Below are 25,442 nucleotides of genomic sequence, written 5' to 3'. Positions count from 1 at the left end.
CAAATCAGTAACCAGTGACACTTAGAATTTTTTAAGGTCAGTACAAATCAGTAACCAACGACATTTAGAATTTTTTCCAGTCAGTACAAATCAGTAACCAAGGACACTTAGAATTTTTTTGATGCAGTACAAATCAGTAACCAACGACACTTAGAATTTTTTAGGGTCAGTACAAATCAGCAACCAACGACACTTAGAATTTTTTTGAGTCAGTACAAATCAGTAACCAGTGACACTTAGAATTTTTTAGGGTCAGTACAAATCAGTAACCAACGCCACTTAGAATTTTTTTGAATCAGTACAAATCAGTAACCAGTGACACTTAGAATTTTATTCAGTCAGTACAAATCAGTAACCAGTGACAGTTAGACTTTTTTAGTGTCCAAACTGTGATGGGAGCGAACTTGACTGCTCATACCGACTTTGAGTGCTCGAGGCCGGCTAGCCCAGCCGGATTTGACCCGGTGGTTACAAATCAGTAACCAACGACACTTAGAATTTATTTCAGTCTGTACAAATCAGTAACCAACGACACTTAGATTTTTTTAGGGTCAGTACAAATCAGTAACCAACGACACTTAGAATTTTTTCCAGTCAGTACAAATCAGTAACCAACGACACTTAGAATTTTTTAGGGTCAGTACAAATCAGTAACCAACGACACTTAGAATTTTTTAGGGTCAGTACAAATCAGTAACCAACGACACTTAGAATTTTTTGAGTCTGTAGAAGTCAGTAACCAAGTGCATTTTTGAATTGGTTACTGACTTCTCCTTTCGAGTTGCGGCTGTGGTTGGCTTCAATTAGTCGTGGGGGCTTAATTATCGCCCAGGGGAGCATGCCCCGGTAGTGTGGCCGGGGACGGAGTGCCTTTTGAAGGGGGTGTTTCTGAATTTGGATCCTTTTTGAGTAGCATTGTCGGATGGGTGTGATTTTGAAGGGTGTGTTGGCCGGCGGTGGGGTCAGGCTTAGGGTGAGTGTCCCGCCATCGAGAGCGGACCGGCCCCCGCGTTCAGGGTGATTTTCGTGCATTTCCAAAGTCGGCAAGTGGTCCAAACTGTGATGGGAGCAAACTTGACTGCTCATACCGACTGTGAGTGCTCTGGGGCGGCTAGCCCAGCCGGATTTGACCCGGTGGTTCAGCCGAAGGTCTCGCCTTTGAGAGCGGACCGGCCCCCGCGTTCGGGTTCGATTTTCATGCATTTCCAAAGTCGGCAAGTGGTCCAAACTGTGATGGGAGCGAAGTTGACTGCTCATACCGACTTTGCGTGCTCGAGGCCGGCTAGCTCGGCCGGATTTGACCCGGTGGTTACAAATCAGTAACCAACGACACTTAGAATTTTTTCGAGTCAGTACAAATCAGTAACCAGTGACACTTAGAATTTTTTTGATGCAGTACAAATCAGTAACCAACGACACTTAGAATTTTTTTGAGGCAGTACAAATCAGTAACCAGTGACACTTAGAATTTTTTTGAGTCAGTACAAATCAGTAACCAACGACACTTAGAATTTTTTCGAGTCAGTACAAATCAGTGACCAAGGACACTTAGAATTTTTTCCAGTCAGTACAAATCAGTAACCAGTGACACTTAGAATTTTTTTGATGCAGTACAAATCAGTAACCAACGACACTTAGAATTTTTTTGAGTCAGTACAAATCAGTAACCAACGACACTTAGAATTTTTTCCAGTCAGTACAAATCAGTAACCAGTGACACTTAGACTTTTTTAGGGTCCAAACTGTGATGGGAGCGAACTTGACTGCTCATACCGACTTTGAGTGCTCGAGGCCGGCTAGCCCGGCCGGATTTGACCCGGTGGTTACAAATCAGTAACCAACGACACTTAGAATTTTTTTGATGCAGTACAAATCAGTAACCAACGACACTTAGAATTTTTTTGAGTCAGTACAAATCAGTAACCAGTGACACTTGGAATTTTTTTGAGGCAGTACAAATCAGTAACCAACGACACTTAGAATTTTTTTGAGGCAGTACAAATCAGTAACCAACGACACTTAGAATTTTTTTGATGCAGTACAAATCAGTAACCAACGACACTTAGAATTTTTTTGAGTCAGTACAAATCAGTAACCAGTGACACTTAGAATTACCCGGTATATTGGGTCCAGGTTGATGTGTTTAACAAACACATCAACTTTGAACACCTCTTCTCCATCCTGTCTCAGACTTTGCGTCTCACGCTGTCCCTCCCTCAATCTCTCTGTCTCTCACAGCAGCCCCTCCTTTCTCCACCAACCCCAAAACCCCATTAAACAGTGCCCGTCTCTGGATGTCCCACTCCCCACTTGTCTCCCAATCTCCCCCTTCCCATGTAGACCCACAGCTCCTGGGCTGGAGGACATGGTGCAGAGACTAACACACCTTTTGACTAACTGCTGTCATGCACAGAAAGATCCCACTGTGCAACCATTCCCCAGCCACACACACTGTCCTTCTCCCTCCATATGTGTCCTTCTTGCTCTCCCTGTTTCTCACTGCCCATCTCTCTCTCTCCTCAATTTCTCCATCCCCACTCTCTCCATGTCTCTCTTTCCCTTTTTGTCACCCTCTCCTTCTCTTTTTCTTCATTTCAGACTCAATGAGAAAAGTAATTTTATGTCCCTTACACTAACCCCCTACCCACAGTCGGGGTAACATTCAGGAGAGACCAGGAAAAGGTTGATCCCCGCATTAACTGTACAGCATCCAGCGACACTGAGACAAACTCTTCCCATGTCCCTTCCCCAGTCACTGGGACAGGGGTCTAGGGAGACAGTGGGAGAGAAACTACAAGAGAGAAAGAGAGATGGACAGACAGACAGTGAGAGGGAGGGAGAGAACACGAGAAAGACAGGCAGGCAGAGGGTGGGAGAGAAAGTGAGAAGAACTGAAAAAGAGCAGGAGAGAGAAAGGGATAGAGAGAGAAAGGGATAGAGAGAGAGAGTAAAACCCCAGGAAGAGAATTACAATGTCAGACAGATACAAGGTGAAAAAGGGGAGGCAAAGACAGGGAGTGAAGGTCAAATAGACAGCAAGAGAGAAAACTTGGGCAGAGATATAGGACAGAGAGAGAGAGGAGTTGCAGCAGCAGCATAGAACTGAAAATGTGGAGGGGGGCTGCTGCGATGCAACGAGAATGATTTACAGACAAGACAGGCAAGATCCCACAGAGCTGAGAGAAAGATGCAGAGAGAGATGAGCAAGTTGTTGGTTTTGTGGAAGATTGAATGATTACGCATTCCTGATAAACATGATGGGGTGTCAAAGGGGCAGAGTGTTGTAGGAAGGGAATCTGCCGGGAAATGTCAACAGGGCAGAGATATAAAGGATGTTGTGAGATAGGGATTGAAGGAAAAATGTGGGAGAGACATCTGGGAACACAGAAATATACATAAGAGCTCTCATGGGAGTGGGAAGCAGTGAGATCGGTAGGTTCAGACTGTGCAGCTGCCCCCTCTAGCATTTTGCGCCTTTGTTCCTCCTCAGTGTAGAGTTCGCATCTTGAGGTAAAATTCCCACAGACAGCCTGAATCCCACAATGTGTGTGTGTGTTTGCTCTCTCTGGTTCCAGCTCCTGTCTGATGATTCTGTACAGCAGAATAATTTGATTCTCTGTCTCTGTACTACATAGAACATAGAACATAGAAGAATACAGCGCAGTACAGGCCCTTCGGCCCTCGATGTTGCGCGATCCAAGCCCACCTAACCTTTACTAGCCCACTATCCTCCATATGCCTATCCAATGCCCGCTTAAATGCCCATAATGAGGGAGAGTCCACCACTGCTACTGGCAGGGCATTCCATAAACTCACGACTCGCTGAGTAAAGATACTGTCTGTAGTCCTGAGTAAAGTACTGTCTGTGCTTCAGCTCCCAAATCAAATGCTAAATTATTCACGATCCTATTGAATAGCAGGGCAGGCTCGAGGGGCTGGATGGTCTCCTCCTGTTCCTATTTCGGATGGTCTTATGTTCTTAACAATACCTCCCAGCTCTTGGCCCCCACACTGGAGGTTAGGACGACACAAGGGACTGATCTGTAGAGTGCTGCACTCTTCCGTGAGTCTCGGAGGGAACCAGCCTGATTTGGATTGGAGTTGCAGACTCTCAGTGAGAAGTGAAATCTCCTTGAGGTTCCCCTCAGTCTCTCACTGTAAGGTGGAGGAGGCCAGTCTCAGGGAAGCAAACAGCAGGTTAGATGTGCTCTGTCCTCCAGCTCCATTTCAGAAGGCCACATGGGAGGGGCTTGTTTCCTTTATCAGCTTCCCGTGCTCTCCCTTCTGGGTTAGGGTGGGGGCTGAATGGCCTTGCTCCTGGCTCCTATTGAGGTGCACGCTGGCTATGATTGGTTGAGGTTCTGTTCGCCGAGCTGGGAATTTGTCTTGCAAACGTTTCGTCCCCTGTCTAGGTGACATCCTCAGTGCTTGGGAGCCTCCTGTGAAGCGCTTCTGTGATGTTTCCTCCGGCATTTATAGTGGCCTGTCCCTGCCGCTTCCGGTTGTCAGTTCCAGCTGTCCGCTGTCGTGGCCGGTATATTGGGTCCAGGTCGATGTGTTTGTTGATAGAGTCTGTGGATGAGTGCCATGCCTCTAGGAATTCCCTGGCTGTTCTCTGTTTGGCTTGTCCTATAATAGTGTTCGTGCTTCAATACTGTATCTATCTCATGTCTTCTGGACCAAAGTTCGATCCCTTAAATACACTCTGCTCTGTTCACGGTGAGTGATCTTACCTCACTGCAGGATTTACTGAAGGCTCCAGATCTTACTCTCCATCTCTCTGGCTGACCAGCTGTCTTCAGTGTGGTGATGGAGGAAACAGGAATTGGGAATTCTGCTGAGTCAGGAGCATCCTGAGTACCGACAGGAGACAGAGAAATGAACAGAATGGGAAATCAGACTGATGCAGTGATGGTTAAACATGGAGAATGGCACCGAGTCCCACAGAGACCTGGAAAATCCCAGTCTCCATCCTTGGTCTGTGCTGCTGCGTCTCCCTAGAGTGGAGAATTCTGTTGTTTCAGGATCTGGAGTAGCTGCAAAAGGTGCAGTCACCGGCAGCAATTAGACCCTCACAGTGACAGATACCACATGGAGAGAGACTGTGTGATAGCACCAGAGTGCAGGAAGGTATCAGGATCAAACCATGGTCACGTAGAAGGTGCACTGGGATCAGTACTCAAGAATAAGTGAGCAATCAGTGGGCCAGGCAATGGCCTCATGTTACTCTCACTAGACTGTTCATCCAGAATTTAATGCCGGTAGCAGGGATAACCATCTGACTACTTAATACCCTTTAAGTAAGGAAATCCGTTATAGGCTGCCAGTCTGGCCTACGTTTGAATCCAGACCCAGGGCAATGGGATTGACGCTCAAATGCCCACTGTAATGATCTGGCAAGCCACTCAGCTCTTAGGCTGGTCAGGGTGAGCATGCGATGCTGGCCAGCTAGAGACAGCAATATCTCAAGAGTGAATTAAAATCAACACTGCTGAGACCAGTGTCCTGGCCAATCATGTCGGTAGGTTTATGGACAGGGTTTTAAACTGATAGAGAGGATGCAGGGACAGGGTTCAGATGAAAGGAGCTTTCCAAATCCAAAGAGAAAATGTGAAGCCTCAGAACAGCATGGGGATGTGGCTGAAGACAAGCAGAAAGGAACAGGAAGGGACAGAGTTTAACTAAAACTGTACATTGTTTGTCCATTCCAAAAAAAATTATAATTTCCTTTTTCCCACAATGTCCTGTAATAAACACTATATTTCAAATTTTGGCGTCATCTGCAAACTTGTTAACTGTATCTCCTATGTTCATGTCAAAATCATTAATATAATGACGAAACATAGTGACACCAGCACCGATCTTCGTGGCACACCATCGTCCTCCAGTGTGAAAAGGAACTGTCCGCCACGACCCTCTGTCTTCTAACTTCGAGCCAGTTCTGTATCCAAACAGCCAGTTCTCCCTGTATTCCATGAGATCTAACCTTGCTAACCAATCTCCCATGATGAACTATTTCACGCACCTCACTGAAGTTCATAGAAATCACATCTAATGATTGGCCCTCATCAATCCTTTTTGTTACTTCTTCAAAAAACACAATCAATTTCTTGAGACATTATTTCTCACACATAAAGCCATGCTGACTATCCCTAGTCACTCCTTGCCTTTCTAAATACATGTAAATCCTATCCCGCAGGATTCCCTTCAACAATTTACCCACTACTGATGTCAGGCTCACTGGTCTGTAGTTCCCTAGCTTTCCCTTACCACCTTTTTTTAAATGGTGACACCACGTTAGCCAACCTCCAGTCTTTTCGCACCTCACCTGTGATAATCAATGATACAAATTTCTCAGCAAAGGGCCCATCAGTAACTTCCCGAGCCTCCCACAGATTCCAAGGTACACCTGATCAGATCCTGGCGATGTATGCGCTTTTATGCATTTCAAGACACCCAGCACCTCCTCCTCTTCGATATGGACGCTTTTCAAGCGTCACCATCTACTTCCCCACATTCTATATCCTCCATTTCCTTCGCCACAGTAAACACTGATGCAAAATACTCATATAGTATCGCCACCATCTCCTCCGGCTGCACACAAAGGCTGCCTTGCTGATCTTTGAGGGGCCCTATTTTCTCCCTAGTTACCCTCTTGTCGTTTATTTATTTATAAAAACCCTTTGGATTCTCCTTAACACTATTTGTCAAAGCTATCTCATGTCCCCTTTTTACACTTCTGATTTCTCTCTTAAGTATACTCCTCCTGCCTTTATATTCTGAGAATTCACTTGATTTCTCGTGTCTATACCTGACAAATTTTTCCTTTTTTTTCTTAACCAAAATCTTCATTCTCTTGTCATCCAGCATACCCTACACCCACCAACATTTCCTTCCACCCTAACAGGAATACTACATACTGTCTCTGGAAAACCGTTATCTCATTTTTGAAGGCTTCCCAATCTCCAATGATAAAGGTTTCATTCTCTTAAAATGGAATCACCCCAATTCCTGCATCTCACAAAACTGTCACTTGAAAATAATAATAAAAAAGAACATTCTAAATGAAGGCTTTGATGAGGTGAGTCCTGTGGTCAGTCCTGTCAATCTGGAGGCTACCAGATACACCGAGAGTACTTTCTACTAGAGCAGCACCAGGTCAGTGTCAGGCACACGTACAGAATGGGCAAATATATTCACATCTGAACTCACATTTCCCAGCCTGGGAATCTGAAGCTATGCACAGCCAATTCTGGTAAACATCAGTAAAATTACGTCATCAAGATCGGCCCAATAGTCTAATAAAAAAAAAACAAATGAATCATTCAGACTAAAACATCCTTCAGGTTCCACAACGCAGTCTTGGTCCCATCCTGCAGGTAATATGAATCCTGCTCCCTCTAACCTCCTGCAAGATCCCCGTCCTTCCTACATTTGTACCATCCTCCAGGTTCTGCAGCCCTTCCTACCTCCGTAACATGACCCGGACTATACAACTCTTCCTTCTTCTGCAATGTTTCCCAGAAGGGTACTGGAGGATGATGGGGAGTTACAGAGTTAGGGAGGAATATCAGGATTGGAGGATTTTGCAGTTATTAGTAATATTGAAGTGGTTGAAATTGGCTTTGGTAGTTTTGAGGGTTCATGTCAATAAAAGAGGTTACAGAGCTAAGGAGGATTGTAGGGACGGGAAGACGCTTCACAGTTTATGAGTTTTCTGGGGACTGGAGGAAGATACCAAATTAGGGAAGGGTTAAGATTGAAGGATTCTGCAGAAAACCTCTACCGAGTTAAAGGCAGGATTCTTGGTAGAGTGGAGAAACAGAAGAACCTTGGGGTCCACGTTCATAGATCCTTCAAAGATTCCAGCCAAGTTGATAGGGATGGTACGAAGGCGTGTGATGTGTTAGCTTTCATTAGCAGGGGGATTGAGTTTAAGACCTGTGAGGTTATGCTGCAGCTCCATACAACTCTGGTTACTCCATACTTGGAATATTGTGTTATGTTCCGGTCGCCTCATTATAGGAAAGATGTGGAAGCTTCGAAGAGGGTGCAGAGATTTATAAGGATGTTTTCTGGATTGGAAGGCAGGTCTCATGAAGAAATGTTGGGGAAGCCAGGACTTTTCTCATTGGAATGAAAAAGGATGAGAGCTGACTTGGTAGAGGTGTACGAGATGATAAGAGACGTCCGAGATTATTAGAGACATACACAGAGTGGCTGGCCCGAGAATTTTCCAATTGTGAAAATGGCTATAACGATGGGGCATAATTTTAAGGTACTTGGAGGAAGGTTTATGGGAGATATCAGAGGTACGTACGTTACACAGAGAGTGGTGGGAATGTGGAATGCACTGCCAGAGTTGGTGGTAGAGAGAGCAACATTAGGGACATTTAATTAACTTTTGGATATGCACATGGATTACAGTAAAATTAATTTCTCAAAATGGAGACCTGTGCCCTGTGGTGTTCCACGGTGATCCGTATTGGGTCCACTGTTGTTTGTGATATACATAAATGATTTGGACGAAGGTATCAGTTGCCTGATTAGCAAGTTTGCAGATGACTCTAATATTAGTGGAGTAGCAGATAGTGATGGGAACAGTCAGAGAACACTGCAGCGTATAGATCGATTGGAGAGATGGGCAGAGAAATGGCAGATGGGGAGTTCAATCCAGGCAAATGCGAGGTGATGCATTTCGCAAGATCCAATTCAAAAGTGAACTATACAGTAAATGGAAAAGTCCTTGCGAAAATTGACGTACAGAGAGACCTGTGTATTCAGGTCCATTGTTCCTTGAAGGTGACAACGCAGGTCAGTAGAATGGTGAAGGCTGCATACAACATGCTTTCCTTCATTGAACGGGATATAGAGTAAAAGACTTGGCAGGTCATGTTACAGTTGTATTGGATTTTGATTCGGCCACGTTTGGAATGTTACATACAGTACTGATCACCACATTACCAAAAGGATGTGGATGCTTTGGAGAGGGTGCAGAGGAAGTTCACCGAGATGTTGTCTGGTATGGAAGTGGCTAGCTATAAAGAGAGGCTGAATAGATTTTATTAGAAAGACAAAGGTTGACTGGGGACCTGATTGATGTCTAGAAACTCATGAGATGTGTAGACATGGTGGATAGCAAGAAGCTTTTTGCCCCAGAGTGTAGAATGCACTTATTGGGGGTCACAAGCTCAAGGTGAGAGGGGAAAGGTTTAGGACAGATATACGTGGAACGTTCTTTATGCAGAGGGTGATGGGGTCTGGAACGCATTGCCAGTGGAGGTGGTAGAGGCGGGAACGATGACGTCATTTAAGATGTATCTAGACAGATGCATGAATGGGCAGGAATCAAAAGGATACAGATCCTTAGAAAATAGGCAGCAGGTTTAGACAGAGGATCTGGATCGGCACAGGTGTGGAGGGCCGAACAGCCTGTTCCTGTGCTGGAATTTTCTTTGTTCCTTTCTTCTTTGAATGGTCTGCAGGTTAGAGTAGGATAAAAGATCAGCACATTATCAAAGGCTGAAGAGCCTGTACTGTGCTGTACTGTTCTGTGTTCTATATCGGGAGGGTCACAATGGCAGGAAGGTGTTTAGGGAAGCTGGAGAGGACGGGATCTGAATGAATAGATACAATTAGGAAGGTTTGCTCGGAGTACCACAGGTAACAGAAACACCAATGGTCTGATCAGGAACAGACGACCCAGACTGTGAGGGCTGTGGGGACTGGGCTGGATTCACGGGGACGGAGGACCATAGAACCACGAGGGTGTTACAGAAATGTGGAGGGCTGTTGGGCCTGCAGGAGTTCATGGAGAAGGAGAGGTTGGGATGGATGGAACAGTTTACACAGATATGGATCTTGGTGGGATGGAGTAGTTTACACAGACGGGAGTGTTTTAGGTGAATGGAGAAGTTTAGAGAGAAAGTGGGTTGTTTCGACTGGAGGACCAAACAGAGATATGGAGGGTGGTCATAGATGATGTTTATAGATACAGGAAGGTTTCGGTTCTGCAGATTAGTTAGATACGGAGGGTGTGGTGTCTGACAGATTTTCCAGAAATTTTGGTTGGAGACAGTTTCACAGATAAGGGAGCATTAGTAACCTCCTCCAGAATGGCAAAAGTGGGAAGGGTTGTCGGGGAGAGTGGCGTTTACACAGATAGAGGTGTAAGTGCTGGAGAAGGTTATGTAGATGAGTAGTGGATGGAGAGACTGGAGGAGATTACATTAATAGTGGGGTGCGAGTGATGGGAGGATGTTACACAGATAGTGAGTCTTATAGGAACTGAAAGTCACATGATTTGTTGTGGTTCTACAGGTTGGGAGTGTTGCAGGGACCTGAGAGGCTATTTGGGTCTCCCCAGATTGATCGCGTCTTTAGGACAGTAAGAGGTTACATAGATACAGAAACATTAAAGACAATGTGTGCCTTCCCCTTTTTCCTGAACAGAGTGACACACCTCTCATTGGCCAGGGATTCCTAAACCTGCTAGCTGTTCCCTTCACCCTAACAGGGACATACTGGATGCTTGAGAGAACACTGTTAAAAACTTCCCATTTTCCAGTCATTCCTTTTCATTCCAACAGACCGACCCAATCGATTTTAGTCATGATTTGGACGTGCCAGTGTTGAACCGGGGTGGGCAAAGTTAATAATCACACAACACTGGTTATAGTCCAGCAGGTTTATTTGCAAGCACTAGCTTTCGAAGCACTGCTTCTTCAACAGGTGGATGTGGAGCACAATCCTAAGGCACAGAATTTATAGCAACAGGAATGTAGTGTCATGGAATGAAATATTAAACAAGCTTAGATTAAGTCTTTTATCTTTTTACAATGATCACCAGAGCTTCTAAATCTAGCGCTTTCAAATACAAAGGGACCTCGATTATCCAAATATCAATTAACCCAATATCAGATTATTCAAAGGAGATCTCGAGGTCCCAATAGAAACATTACATCAAAGAGCCGTTTCAACCCTGATTGTGTTTTTATTTGTTTACACTGATTAAAACCGATCTCGGCTCACTGAAATGCTGCTGAGAACAGTCCTGGACATCGCGCCACGGGACCATCTCCAAATGACTGACCTCTCACCCTCTCCCCACATTTAGCCGAGAGTTAAATATAGGGATAAATTCTAACCCCCTCCCCCCCCCTTCCCCAGATATTCTCTCGAACATTGTTCTGTATAGGGCAAAGGTGAAACTTTTTGAGATGTTGCAGTAAAAGGTTGTGTGTGGCTGTCTGAGCGTGTGTGTGCATGTGCGCTATTTCGAGACTTACCCCCGCAAAGGCAGTAGATGTCTTACTGTTGGTGTCCACTCCAGCTGCCCAGAAGGGGGAGGGGATGATGGGGGCAGGGGACACGGCCGTGGACATGGATTGGACAGTGGGTGTGGTACGCGGAGGGCGGTGTTGGACGGGTTTGGGGACTGGCTGAGGTTGATGTCGAACGAATTTAGGAAGTGGGGGCAGGCGGCGAGTGGAGGGTGATGTCCGACGGTTTTGGCGGCAGGGGCCGCTTTTTCGTGGGTTTGGGACAGGTGGAGGGTGACATTGAGGGGCGGGTGGGGGCGGTGTTGGATGGGTTTGGAGGTGAGCGGGATGTGTTTTTGGGGTTTGGCAGGGTGTGGGGGCTCGCTCATGGCTTGCTGCGGCCTAGTCACCTGAACAGGGAGCAGACTGGACTGAAAACTCCGAGCCCCAGAACAAAGGCATTGAATCGATTAACTGAAAACCCAATTATCCGAACGAAATAGTGCCCGCCCATCTCGTTCAGATAATCGAGGTTCCTCTGTAAACCATCTGGACTATAGCCTGGTGTTGTGTGATTTTTACCTTCGCCCAATCAAACCCTGCTTGATCCTGCTGAATGGCTCCAATATTGGCCCAGTTCCAGTTTAAGACCTAAATCTGTCAACCCGTCTGATCTTTTTCCATAACTCTGTTAAAACAAAGACAGTTGTGGTCACTGGAACCAATGTGCTCTCCGACTGATACTTCAGTCACTTGTCTGACCTCGTTTTCTGAGGAGCGGTCTCGTGTTGCATCCGCCTGAGTAGCGTAGAGCCGTCTACGTCTTGGTTTCAGAAACGTTTTTGGACACATTATACAAATTCCACCCAGTACAGGCCTTTTACACTCTGGGTGACCCAGTCAATCCAGGGGAAGTTAAAATCTCCATCCAATGCTATTCTATTATTTTTATAGACACCTGCAAACTCATGACACATTTTCTCCTCTAGTACCCACTGGCCATTTGAGGGTCTAGAACACCATCCCTGCAGACAGACCATCCCCTTTTTGTTTCTAACTTTTAAATATATGGCCTCATTTGATGGTCTCTAAGCACTGTTGTTATGTCCTTCCTAATCAAAGGGGCAGCTCCCCCCTCACTTACTTGTCATTCTGTCACGCCTGTAGCTTCTGTATCCTGGAACAGTGAGCTGCCAGTCCTGCCCTCTCTCAGCCATGTTTCTGTTACAGCTATAATATCCCAGTTCCCAGAGCTAATCCATGCCCTGAGCTCATCTGCCTTACTAGTCAGGTCTAGTATGTTGAAACAAATGCCCTTTAAACCAGCAGTCTTTACCCTCCCTCGACTATGCCCCTGGCTATCCTTGCTCTTGATGGCTGATGTACTTTCCTCTGACTTTTCGATGGTCCCTCTCTTACTCAGAGTCACAACTCCCTGCCAAACTAGTTTAGATCCTCCTGGGTAACTCGAGAAAATTTCCTCCCTAGGATATTAGTGCCCCTCTGCTTCAAGTACAAACTATCCCCTTTGTACAGGTCACCTCTACCCCAGAAGAAATCTCAATGGCCCAAGAACTGAAAACCCTGCCCGCTTCACCAGCTTCTCAGCCACACATCCATCTGGCTTATCTTTCTATTTCTATCCTCACTGGCACGTGGCACTGGGAGTAATCAGGATATCATTAATATCATTAATATCAATATCCTCCCTTTTTAACTTCTCCCCTAACTCCCTGTACTCATTTCACAGGACCCCATCCCTTTGTCTACCTCTGTCATATGGACCATTGTGCACAATGACCTCTGGCTTTTCACCCTCCCCCTTCAGAATGTTCAGTAACCGCTCAGAGACATCCTTGACCCTGGCATCCGGGAGCCACAGCTATTTTATCAGAATCGTGAGAGTAAGAGGATTCCCAGCGAAAGAGGGAGGCCTGTGAGAAACCAAAGGGATAATCTGTGCATGGAGCCAGAGGAAGCAGGTGAGGTCTTCAACGAATACTACCCATCTCTATTCACACAGGACAAAGACATTGCAGCCAGGGATTTCAGTCAGGATGGTGAGGTTCCAGAATATGTTAAGATCAATAAGGAGGAGGTATTAAATATTTTCACAGGCATAAAGGTGGAGAAATCCCCAGTACCCAATGAAATGTATCACAGACTGCTATGGGAGGTAATGGAGGAGATTGCTAGGGCCCTGGTGGATATATTTAATACTTTGCTGGCCACGGGTGAAGTGCCGAATGACTGGAGGATCACTAATGTGGTTCCTTTATTCAAGAAGGGTAGCAGGGATAGGAAATTCAGAGCAGGTAGTCTGACAGCAGTGAGAGGGGAATTGGAAACAATGCTAAGGGACAGGTTGAATCAATAACTGGAAAGGCAGGGATCGATTAGTGATACTCAGCACGGATTTGGAAGAGGAAGATAATGTTTGATGAAATCAGCTGAGATTTCTTTGAAATTACGATTGAAGATATTGATGAGGGCAGTGCAGATGATGTGGGTTCCATGGAATTCATTAAGGCCTTTGACAAGGTCCCACGTGGAAGGCTCATCCAAATGGGAAGAGCCTATGGGATCCAAGGCAAGTTGGCAAATTGGATCCAAAATTGTTGTGTGGGTTGGTTTTGTGATTGAAAGCCTTTGCCCAGCGGGTGTATCACAGGGATCTGTGCAGGAACCATTGCTGTTCCTTAGGGGCATTAGTCACTTGGATGTGAAAGCAGAAGGTATCATTAGCAGGTTTGTTGATGACATGAAAGGTGAGGGTGTTGTCCACAGTAAGGGGGGTGGCCTCAGGCTGCAGTCTGAAGGTTGAGGCTGGGACAGAATTTCAAGAGAATCATTTCAATCAACAAGCCCGGCAAGAGCACAGTAGGCATTGAGGGAAAACTGATCAATTAAGCTGCATCTACTTTAATGCAAAAGGCCTAACAGGTTATACAGATGAACACATGGCATGGATGGGACAGGGATATCACAGGAATTACAGAAACACAGCTGAGGGAGGGGCAGGACAGGCAGCTCAATGTTCCTGAGACAGATGCTACAGGAAAGATAGAAGGAGAGGCAAGAGAGGAGGGGGATTGGTGTTTTTGATCAGTGAAAACATTACTGCAGCGCTTCGACAGCATATTTCTGGGGATCGCCCAGTGAAGCTTTAATAGCAGAACTTAGAAATATAGCTGGATGATCAGTTTGATATGACGGTACTGCAAGCCTGCAGTAGTCAGCGGGAAATTGAGCAGCAAATACGTCGGAGATCTCAGATATCTGTAAGAATGATAGAGTTGTAATGGTCGGGGATTTAACTTTCCAAACCTAGACTGAGACTGCCATAATGTTCGCAGCTTGGATGGGAGGGGTTCGTTCAGTGTGTTCAAGAAAACTTTCTCAGTCAGTATGAAAGTGGTCCAACTGGAGAACGGAATGAAACAACACCTCCCCTCGGAAACAAGGTGGAGAAAGGGGCTGAAGTGTCTGTGGGGCAGCACTTTAGCAAAGTCGCCACAATTCTATTAGTTTGAAAATAGCGATGGAAAAGGACAGGCCTGGTCCACAAGTTAAAGATCAACACTGGCCTTGCCCCAGTCCAGAAGGTATTCCCGCAAGACTGTCCAAAAGTTGATTCATGGAGGCTATTTGAAATTAAAGGGATGTCGGGCAAGTGGGATTCTTTCAAAAGAGAGATAAATTAAGATTTCTGGGCCAGCATTTTCCTGTCAGTGTGAAGGACAATGCTGACACAAGTGGGAAATGCTGGATGACTGGGGATATTGAGGCTCTGGTCAAGCCAAAAGGGGACACATGTCCTATGTAGCCAGCTGGATTAAGTCAATCCCTTGAAGAACATTGTGTAGTAATACTCTTAAGAGGGAAACCACGAGGGCCTAAAGGGGAACTGACAGAGCTTTGGCAGATAAGGTTCAGGAAAATCTAAAGAGATTCTACAAGTATATTAACAACAGAAGATTAACTCGAGACAGAATGTGACCCCTGAAAGATCAATGAAGCCATCCGAGTGTGAACCCACAGGAAATGAGTGAGATCAGAAACAAGAAATTCACGTCAGAATTTACTGTGGAAAAAAAACGCTGGGGAAGCAGGGAAATAAACAATGATATTTTCAAAAGAGCCCACATTGGAGAACAGGAGGTGGTGAAGGTTTTCAAACACATTAAAATTAGACAACTCCCTGGGAACTAATCATGTGTATCCTAGGACATTGGGGTAAGTTAGGGAAGAAACTTACAATGATATTTCTATCACTGACAGCCACGGGTGGTTAGGTGGAAGTCTGGAGGTGGCTAATGTTGTGCCAGTATTTAGGATAGGCTGTGAGGGAAAGCCAGGAGCCTAAACACCAATTAGCTTGATGTCAGTGGTGCGAATGTTGTTGGAGGCGGACACAAACGGACACAAAATGGGCTTGACAGTAAGAAACAGAGGGTAGTGGGAGAGGGTTGTTGTGCAGACTGGGGGCCTCTGACCAGCGGTGTGCCATAAGGATTGGTGCAGGATCCACACATGTGCATTATTGACATAAACGAGAATATATGAATTATTGTTTGTAAATTTGTGGATAGTAAAATACATGTTATAATTGGCAGCGAATACAGTTATCAAAGGTGATCTTAATCAACTGAGCCAGTGGGTCAAGAAATGAAAGATGGGAGTTGAATTCAGGGGTTGGGTGTTGTTAAGATAAACCAGGGAGGCTAACACAGTTAATGGTTGGGCTCTGGACAGTGTTGTCTAGCAGAGAAAGACCAAGGGGTGCACTTACATTGTTCCTTGGAAGTGGCATCACAGGTGGGCAGGGCGGGGAAAGCAGATTCGGCACACTAGCCCTCATGGGTCAGAGCATTGAGTAAATGGGTTGATACAACATGATACGGCTGTACAAGACATTGCTGGGTCTCCAGTTGGTGTACTGTGTAGAATTCTGATCATCCTACTTCAGGAAACTGCAAATGGAACAAAGATTGACGAAGATGTTACTGATACTGGAGGGACTTACAGAAACAGAGAGGCTGGATAAGCTGGAAAGCAACACGGGGGAATGAGATAGAGTTGACAGATAAGGTTAAGGAGAATCCAAAGAGATTCTACAGCACACAAGTACAAAAAGACTACTAGAGAGACAATAGAGCCCCTCAAAGATCAATAAGGCCATCCATGCATGGAAACACAGGAAATGGGTGCGACCCAAAATGAATATTTCATGTTGGAACGTACGGTGTACAAAGACTAGGAAACAAAAGGAAAGAAACAGTGATGTTTTGAAAAGAGTCCCCATTACAGAAGAGGTGGTGCTGGAGGTCTTAGAATACAAAGGTATAGAAAGTCCTAGGTCCTGAACAAGTGTATCCCAGAACATTGTGGCAAAGTCGCAGTGGGGACCGTGGCAGAGATATTTGTATAATTATCTTTCATATTTCCATTGGGTGTAGGTGGCTGAGGGGTGATCTTATAAAGGTTTATAAACCATGAGGGGTACAGGTAAGGTGAATAGTGAAGGTCTCTACCCCAGGGTAGGGGAGTCCATAACTAGAGGGCAGAAATGTGAGGTGGGAGAGGGAAGACTTAAGAGGGATCAGAGGAGAGCATTTTTCACAGAGAGCATGATGCACAAATTGAATGAGCTGCCAGGGGAAGTGATGGAAAGAAGCACAATGACAACATGGAAAAGACATTTGGGTGGATACATGGAGAGGAGAAGGTTTGAAGGGATACGGGCCATTTGCAGGGAAACGCGACTCGTTCATGAACCGTGTTCAGCATCGACTAGTTGGATCAAAGCAAAGGTTCTGTTTCTGTGCTGCATGACTCTGTCATTGGAGGAGGAGACAACCGAGATAAGGCATGTTGCAGACACTGAATCAAGTTACAGAGATAGGGATGGTAGTCTGGAATGCAGTACATTTCAAATATGTGGAGGGACTATAGGGAAGGGAGAAGGTTACAGGGTCAGGAACTGTTATAGGAGTTAAAAATAATGGAAGACACCGGTCCATGCGACATGCCATAGATACAGTGTTGGAGAGGGAAATATGGAAGAGAGATCTCAGGCAGCATTCCCACCCTCTCTTGGGAAGCCTGTTTTCCCCTCTGTTCCCCTCAGTACAACAAAACTTACAGCAGGGGTGGTGATTGAGCCTGAGGTTTGTCTGTACTCTGCTCCCCCTCCAGCACTGTATCTATGTCATGTCTTGTTAGCCGATATGTAGAGCCCTCTCATTGCTCTCTGCTCTGTGCACCGTGAGTGATCTTACCTCACTGCAGGTATTATTGAAGGCTCCAGATCTACCTGCCCTTGGTCTCTCTGGCTGACAAACCATCTTCAATGTGGTGATGGACGAAACACCCAGCAGCTGTGAAATTTATTGAATCAGGACCTTCCTGAGTACCTACAGGAGATAGAGAAATAGACAGAATGGGAATTTATACTGATGTAGTGAGAGTTACACATAGAGAATGGTCCTGAGTAAAACAGAGATCTGGAAAGTCCCAGACTCCGTCCCTGGCTTGTGCTGCTGCATCTCTCTGGAGTGGAGAATTCTGTTGGCTCAGGATCTGGAGTAGCTATAAGAGCGAGGGGCATTGACAGAGGCAGCTATTCGATCCACACAGTGAGGGATACCAGTTGGAGAGAGATACTGTGTGATATCACCAGAGTGCTGGAAGGTATCAGGCTCAAACAATCATGTCAGAAGGCTTCAGAATCAATCAATTGTGTGGGAAGAATGGGTTCTGCTTCATGATGGTATAACTGGTCAGGAATGAGCAAACCGTGAGCAGGTGAAGTGATGGCCAGTGGCATTATTGCTAGAGCATGTATCCCAAACCTCAGCTAATGTTCAGGGGAGTCAAGTTTGAATCCCACCATCAGAAATGGGGGAATGTGAAAACAATTATATTAAAGATAATAATTAATAATCCATAAATAATTATGAGACAATTGCTGATGTACAAAAAGTACAAACACTTGTCATTTCGAGAAGGACATCTGCCTATCCTCACGTGGTCTGCACAAAATACCCACAGCAAAGTGTTTGTGTCTCAATCCCTCTGAAATGGCCGAGCAAGTTACTCAGTTCAATGGCAGCTAGGGCTGGGAAAGAAAGGCAGGTCAGACAGAGATACCAACATCTCATGAGTTAATAAAAACAATCCCGTTGCACTGGGCCCCACTGGAACCATGATGGGACCAGTGTCCTGGCCAATCATGTCGGTAGGTTTATGGACAGGGCTGTAACACAGTGATCTGTGCAGGAACCATTGCTGGTTATTATGTACATTAATATCTCGGATGTGAAAGCAGAAGGAATCATTAGTAGATTTACCGATGACATGAAAGGTGAGGGTGTTGTCCACAGTTAGGGGGATAGTCTCAGGCTGCAGTCTGATATCGATCAGATAATAGACTGAGCAGAGTAATGGCAGACAGAGTTTACTTCTGATCACTGTGAGGTAATGCACTGTGGGAAGTCTAATAAACGAATGGTATACATCATGAATGCGAGGTCAATGCTAACCGTACTCTAAAACTCCCGGAGTACTGAGGAACACAGGAACCTTGGTGAGCAAGTCCCTGGATGTCTGAAGGTGTCAGCACAGGTAGACAGTCATTATGTAAATGGCCCAACTGGAGAATGGGGCTAAACCTGACCTCCCCTTGGGAAACAAGTTAGGGAACAGGACTGAGCTGTTATTGGGGGAGCATTTTGGACAGGCCTGGTCCACAAGTTCAAGTTATAAAATGGAGCAAGATAGTATTAGTCATGAACTTTAAAAGTAGATTGGGGGGGCTATTTGCAGGTAAAGGGAAGTCTGGTAGTAGGAATATTTTAAAACCGAGATAAAAGGAGCATTCAGCGCCAGCGTGTCCCTGTTAGTGTGCAGCTCAATGCTGACTGAATTATGAAACAGTGGCTGAATTTCGAGGCTCTGGTCAAGAAAACAGGGGGGCACATAACTGGTTGACTCAAGTGAATCCCTTCAGGAGCATCGGGGCTGTAGAAATACGCTTAGGATGGAAATCAGGAATGTAAAAAGTGGACACGAGATAGCTTTGGCAGAGAAAGTTAAGGAGAATCCAAAGAGGCTCTACAAGTATATTAGGAGCAAAACAAGAGCGAGGGACAATACCGATATCCTTAATGATCAATGAAGCCAACGATGTGTGAAACTACAAGATCGGAAACAAATATTTCACTTTGGAACTTACTGTGGATAAACACTGGGGCGCTCAGGGGACTAAACCGTGTTTGTCCTGACTACTATTAGAATACTGTGTGAAATTCTGGTCTCAATGCCATAGGAAAGATGTTGTGGAACATGAAAGGTTCGGAAGAAATGAACAAGGATGCTGCCAGGGTTGAACGGTTTGCTCTTCAGGGAAAAGCCTGAATAAGCTGGGGCTGTTTTCACTTGAACATGGGAGGCTGAGGAGTTATCTGATAAAGGTGTTTAAAATCATGATGGTCATCGATTGAGTCAATAAACAAGATCTTTTTCCCAGGTTGGGGGATTCCAAACCGACAGGGCATAGCTTTAAAGTGCGAGGGAAACTTTTCAAAGGGACCTAAAGGAAAACTAGCTCCAGCAGAGTGTATGGAATAAGCTGCCAGAGCAAATAGTGGAGGCTGATAGAGATACATTTAAAAGGCATGTGGATGGGTATATGAACTGGAAGGGTTTAGAGGGATATTGGCAACATTCTGGCAAATGTGACTAGATACATCATGCAGGAGTTGGTCCGAAGGGCCTGTTTCCATGCTATACATCTCTCTGACTCAATGTCTTGAAATGAGTCCACATTATAGAAAAGGCGGTGCTGGAGGTTTTAAAACACAAAGGTAGATAAATCCCCAGGCCCTGATTAAATGTATCTCAGGATATTGTGGGAAGCTGGTGAAGAAATTGTAGGGCCCCTAGCAGAAATATTTCTACCTAAAGAGCTATGTGTGATAGGCAGGTAGACTGGAGGGTGGCATTGTTGACAGTGAAGAAGGTTTTCTGAGATTACAAAGGGATTCCGATGGCTGAAAAACTGTAGATGAAGTTCAATCTGTATAATGCGAGGGAATGCATTTGGTATAACAAACACGGGCAGGGCCTATACAATTAATGGTAGGACCTTCAGTAGGGTTGTAGAACAGAGGGACCTCGAGGTATAGGTACATAATTCTTTGAAGTTTGCAACATGGAGAGACAGGATGGTTAAAAAGGTGCTTGCCTCACTTGCTTTCATTGCTTTGGATATAGGAGTTGTGAAGTTGCATTGGGATTATACAGGCCATGGGTGAGTCCTCTTCTGGAATACTGTGTTCAGTTCAGGTTGCCCAGTTATCAGAAGGATATTATTAAGCTTGAGAGGGTTCAGATGAGATTTACTGGGATGTGGCTGGGTATGGAAGTTTTCATTTATAAGGAAAGACTGAATATATTGGTATGTTTTTCATTTGAAATCTGAATGTTGACAGATGACCTCGTAGAAGTTTATAAGATAATGAGGGGAATAGATAGAGTTAATGGGAGTTATCTTTTCCCAAGGAACAGGGGAGTTTCAAGACTAGAAGCTACTCAAAGTTTGTGAGAAGATTTGCAGCTCGGGTCCTTGTTGCTGTGGTTCTGTTCGCCGAGCTGGAAGTTTTTGTTGCAAACATTTCGTCCCCTATCTAGGTGACATCCTCAGTGCTTGGGAGCCTCCTGTGAAGCGCTTCTGTGGTGTTTCCTCTGGCATTTACAGTGGCCAGTCCCTGCCGCTTCCGGTTGTCAGTTTCAGCTGTCCGCTGTAGTGGCCGGTATATTGGGTCCAGGTCTATGTGTGTGTTGATGGAGTTTGTGGATGAGTGACAAGCTTCTAGGAATTCCCTGGCAGTTCTTTGTTTCGCTTGCCCTATTTTGGTAGTGTTGTCCCAGTCAAATTCATGTTGCTTGTGGTCTGCGTGTGTGGCAACTAGGGATAGCTGGTCGTGTCGTTTCGTGGCTAGTTGATGTTCGTGGATGTGGATCGTTAGCTGTCTTCCTGTTTGTCCTATATAGTGTTTTGTGCAGTCCTTGCATGGGATTTTGTACACTACGTTAGTTTTGCTCATGCTGGGTATAGGGTCCTTCGTTTTGGTGAGTTGTTGTCTGAGGGTGGCTGTTGGTTTGGGTGCTGTTATGAGTCCTAGTGGTCGCAGTAGTCTGGATGTCAAATGACTGATAACAGCACACAAACCAACAGCCACCCTCAGACAACAACTCACCAAAACGAAGGACCCTACACCCAGCATGAGCAAAACTAACATAGTGTACAAAATCCCATGCAAGGACTGCACAAAACACTATATAGGACAAACAGGAAGACAGCTAACGATCCGCATCCACGAACATCAACTAGCCACGAAACAACACGACCAGCTATCCCTAGTAGCCACACACGTAGACGACAAGCAACATGAATTTGACTGGAACAACACTACCATTATAGGGCAAGCGAAACAAAGAACTGCCAGGGAATTCCTAGAGGCATGGCATTCATCCACAAACTCCATCAACACACACATAGACCTGGACCCAATATACCGGCCACTACAGCGGACAGCTGAAACTGACAACCGGAAGCGGCAGGGACTGGCCACTGTAAATGCCAGAGGAAACACCACAGAAGCGCTTCACAGGAGGCTCCCAAGCACTGAGGATGTCACCTAGACAGGGGACGAAACGTTTGCAACAAAAACTTCCAGCTCGGCGAACAGAACCACAGCAAATAGAAGCTACATTTTTAAGTGTAAGAGGAGAGACATTTAAAAAAAAGACGTGAGGGTCACATTGTTACACAGAGGGTGGATTGTATGTGGAATGAACCTCCCAAGGAAGGGGTGAATGTGGAGACAATTACAATGTTTAAAAGACATTAGGATTTGTACATGAATAGGAAATGTTTGAAGGGATAGGATCAAGGAACAGGCAGGTGGGACGAGATCAGTTTTAGAGTACGGTTAGCATTGACTGAACAGTGCGGTCTGACTATCTGACTATGATTATAATGTTGTGTCATTAGTTAACAAATGCTGCAAGAGGAAGCCAGGAAACTACAGACTGATGACCAGACATCAGGGTGCGTCAGTTGTTGGGAGGTCATTCTGAGAGGTAGGACTTACATGGCATTTGGAAAGACAAGAACTGATTACGGCAGCCAGTATAGCTTATTGCGTAGGAAAACACGTCTCACAAACTTGACTTGAAGATAGATGAAGGCAGAGCAACATACGTTGTTTCTGGCTTCAGCAACCCTTGGTCAGGGTGTAGCATGATACATTGGTTAGTAAGGGTAGGTCACAAGGGATCAGAGAGAGCTAGCCAACTGGATGCAAAGTGGGAGACAGAGGGTGGTGGGAGAGGGTTGTTGTTCAGACTGGAGGCCTCTGACCAACAGTGTGCTGTAAGGATTGGCACTCGGACCACTGTTGTGCACCACTTACATAAACGATTTGAGTGAAAATATAGCAGTCCCTGTTAGTATGTTTGTGGATACCAAGATTAGTGGAAGAGTGGGCAGGGAATATTGTTATCGAAGGGGATGTTAATCAACTGGGCCAATGGGCCAAGGAATGAAAGATGGAATTTAATTCAGGTGTTGGATTTAGTTCAGACAAACCAGGGAGGACAAACAGAGTTAATGGTTGGGCTCTGGACAGTGTTGTCGATCAGAGAGAGACCAAGGGCTGCAGTTACATTGTTCCTTGGAAGTGGAATCATAGGGGGACAGGGTGGGGAAACCAGCATTTGGCATACTTATCATCAGTCGCCAGAACATTGAGTACATGAGCTGGAGATATTTGTAACATTGTCGTCAATATTTCTCCTGGGCAGAGGAGGCCACGGGTTGACATTATAAAGGTTTATGAAACAATATAGGGCCTCAGTAAGGTGAATTGCGAAGGGTAGGTGAGTCCAAATCTAGAGGCATAAACGTGAGGTGAGAGACCAAGGTTTAAAGAGGGAGCTGAGGGGCAACATTTTCCACAGAGGATGGTGCATATGTGGAACGGACTGCCAGAGGAAATGGTGAATTCAAGTACAATTACAACATGGAAAAGACACTTGGTCAGGTACATGGAGAGGAGAAGATTGGAAGAGATATGGGCCAAACACAGGCAAATGCAACTCATTCTGTTTTCGAATCCTCAAACAAAGAGTCATGCAGCACAGAAACAGACCCAATGTCTTCAGTTGTTGTTGGAGGCGACTATCAAGACAAGGCATGTTGTTAGAGACTGAAGCAAGTTACAGCGATACGGGTGGTCGTCTGGACTGGAGGTTTCAAATATGTCAAGAAATTGGTGAGAGGGGAGGAGATGACAGAGATAGGAACTGATATAGGAGTTAGAATGGTCCACAAGATGAGCCATAGATACATTATTGGAGAGGGAATAGGGAACAGAAAGATCCCAGGCAGCATTACCACTCTCTCATTGCAGGCCTGCATTCCCCTCTGTTGTCCTGGTGCTCACCAAGACAGCACACGCCTGGATTGAAAACTGGGAACTCCCGATGCTGTCTCAGTACAATAAAACTTAAAGTAGAGGTGGTGATTGAGCCTGAAGCGAGTCTGCTCCCCCTCCAGCACTATATCTATGTCATGTCCTGTTAGCTGATGTTTGGAGCCCTCTCATTGCTCTCTGCTCTGTGCACTGTGAGTAATCTTACCTGGTGGCAGGATTTATTGAAGGCTCCCGACCTCCCTGACCTTTTTCTCTCTGGCTGACAAAACACCTCCCCAACCAGCAGTTGGCAAGTCTATTGAGTCAGGAACTCCTTCAGTACCTGTAGAAGACAGAGAAATAGGCAGAATTGGGAATTAGACTGATGCTTGTGAGGGTTACACATGTAGAATGACACTGAGCCCCACAGAGATCTGGAAAATCCCAGTCTCCATTCCTGGCCAGTACTGCCTCATTACTCTGGAGTGGAGAATTCTGTTGGCTCAGGATCTGGAGTAGCTGCAAGAGCGAGAGACGCTGACAGAGGCAGCAATTAGACCCACAAAGTGAGGGACCCCACATGGAGAGATACTGGGTGACATCACCAGAGTTCAGGATCAAACAATTGTGCACAAAGACAGGGTGTTGATTAAATGTTGTATTGGGATGTGCAACCTGTCAGCAGACGAAGTGATGGACTAGTGGTATTATTGTGAAGCAATTTATCCAGAAACTCAGCAAATGTTCTCTGGACATTTAAATCCCGCCATTGCAAATGATTGAATGTGAATTAAATGCTTCAAAAAAGATATAATTAAAAACAGGTAAGTGAGTATTAAGCAATTGCTGATGTTAAGAAAAATCCATCGGGTGCATTCCTGTCTTTAGTGAAGTAATCTAAGGGGGGACTGGGATATCACAGGTATTACAGAAACAACAGCTGAGGGAGGGACAGGACAGGCAGCTCAATGTCCCAGGGGACAGATGCTGCAGGAAGGATAGAAGGGGAACTGAGAGAGGAGAGAGCTGCTGGTTCTGACTGGCTGAACCATCCCAGCAGGACTGAGAGAGGATATTCCTGTGGGACCGCCCAGTGACGCTGTGTTCGTGGGATTAATCAGTAACAATGGGTCTTCCCTTTCCTCTGATTGTTCTACAGACCCCAAGAGCCCCGCCCACCTGCACCTTGACCTTCTCAAGATGGCGGCCCTCATGCCCGCGCTCCCTGTTCCCTCAAACAAATGGCGGCCGTGACCCTGGCCGCTTCCCTGATCAGAGACCGCAACCTCTTTTCGAGTTATTTTTAACCTTTATACAGGATTTGTGAATTCTCTCCGCTCCTTTCTCCCAGCGAGGGCTCCCACACACCGGCTCTGAGCGCCGCTCTCTGAAGCCGATCACAGCCGCTGCCGGAGAAAGCAGCTCCATGTCTCTCTCTGTCCTGACCAATGTGACACTGCGCATGCTCTACATAGAAACCAAACTGCGCGTGCGTCTGAGGTTATCAGAGAGTTTGTAGAGAATATTCATATCTGCGCAGTCTCATGGGTAAAATATTAGTCATTAACAATTGCTTTGTCGAGTTACAGTCAGGGATGTCGCGCATGCAAATAGATTGTCTGGCCCAAATCAAAGATACCGGCCAGGTATGTAAATTACCAATCGTTCTGGGAGTTTGAGAAGAAGTTTCTTACTCGAG

General features: G+C 45.6%; 1 long non-coding RNA gene across 1 annotated transcript; it reads right to left on the bottom strand.

The window, feature by feature from the left end:
- Window positions 1-16,149: 16,149 nt before the first annotated feature.
- On the bottom strand, window positions 16,150-25,173 carry LOC148139976 (uncharacterized). Its single transcript, XR_015753289.1, has 4 exons — window positions 25,052-25,173; window positions 23,970-24,086; window positions 17,543-17,677; window positions 16,150-16,234 (listed from the first exon to the last, which is right to left on the bottom strand). It is a non-coding gene; the product is annotated as an uncharacterized LOC148139976 (long non-coding RNA).
- Between the last annotated feature and the right edge of the window lie 269 nt (window positions 25,174-25,442).

Source organism: Chiloscyllium plagiosum, unplaced genomic scaffold, assembly GCF_037043375.1.
Source record: "Chiloscyllium plagiosum isolate Xiang-an unplaced genomic scaffold, Cpla_swu_hap1 HiC_scaffold_36, whole genome shotgun sequence".
Lineage (NCBI taxonomy): Eukaryota > Metazoa > Chordata > Chondrichthyes > Orectolobiformes > Hemiscylliidae > Chiloscyllium > Chiloscyllium plagiosum.
The sequence above is the reverse complement of the archived record's forward strand: the minus strand, read 5'-3'. Positions and strand labels throughout refer to the sequence as shown.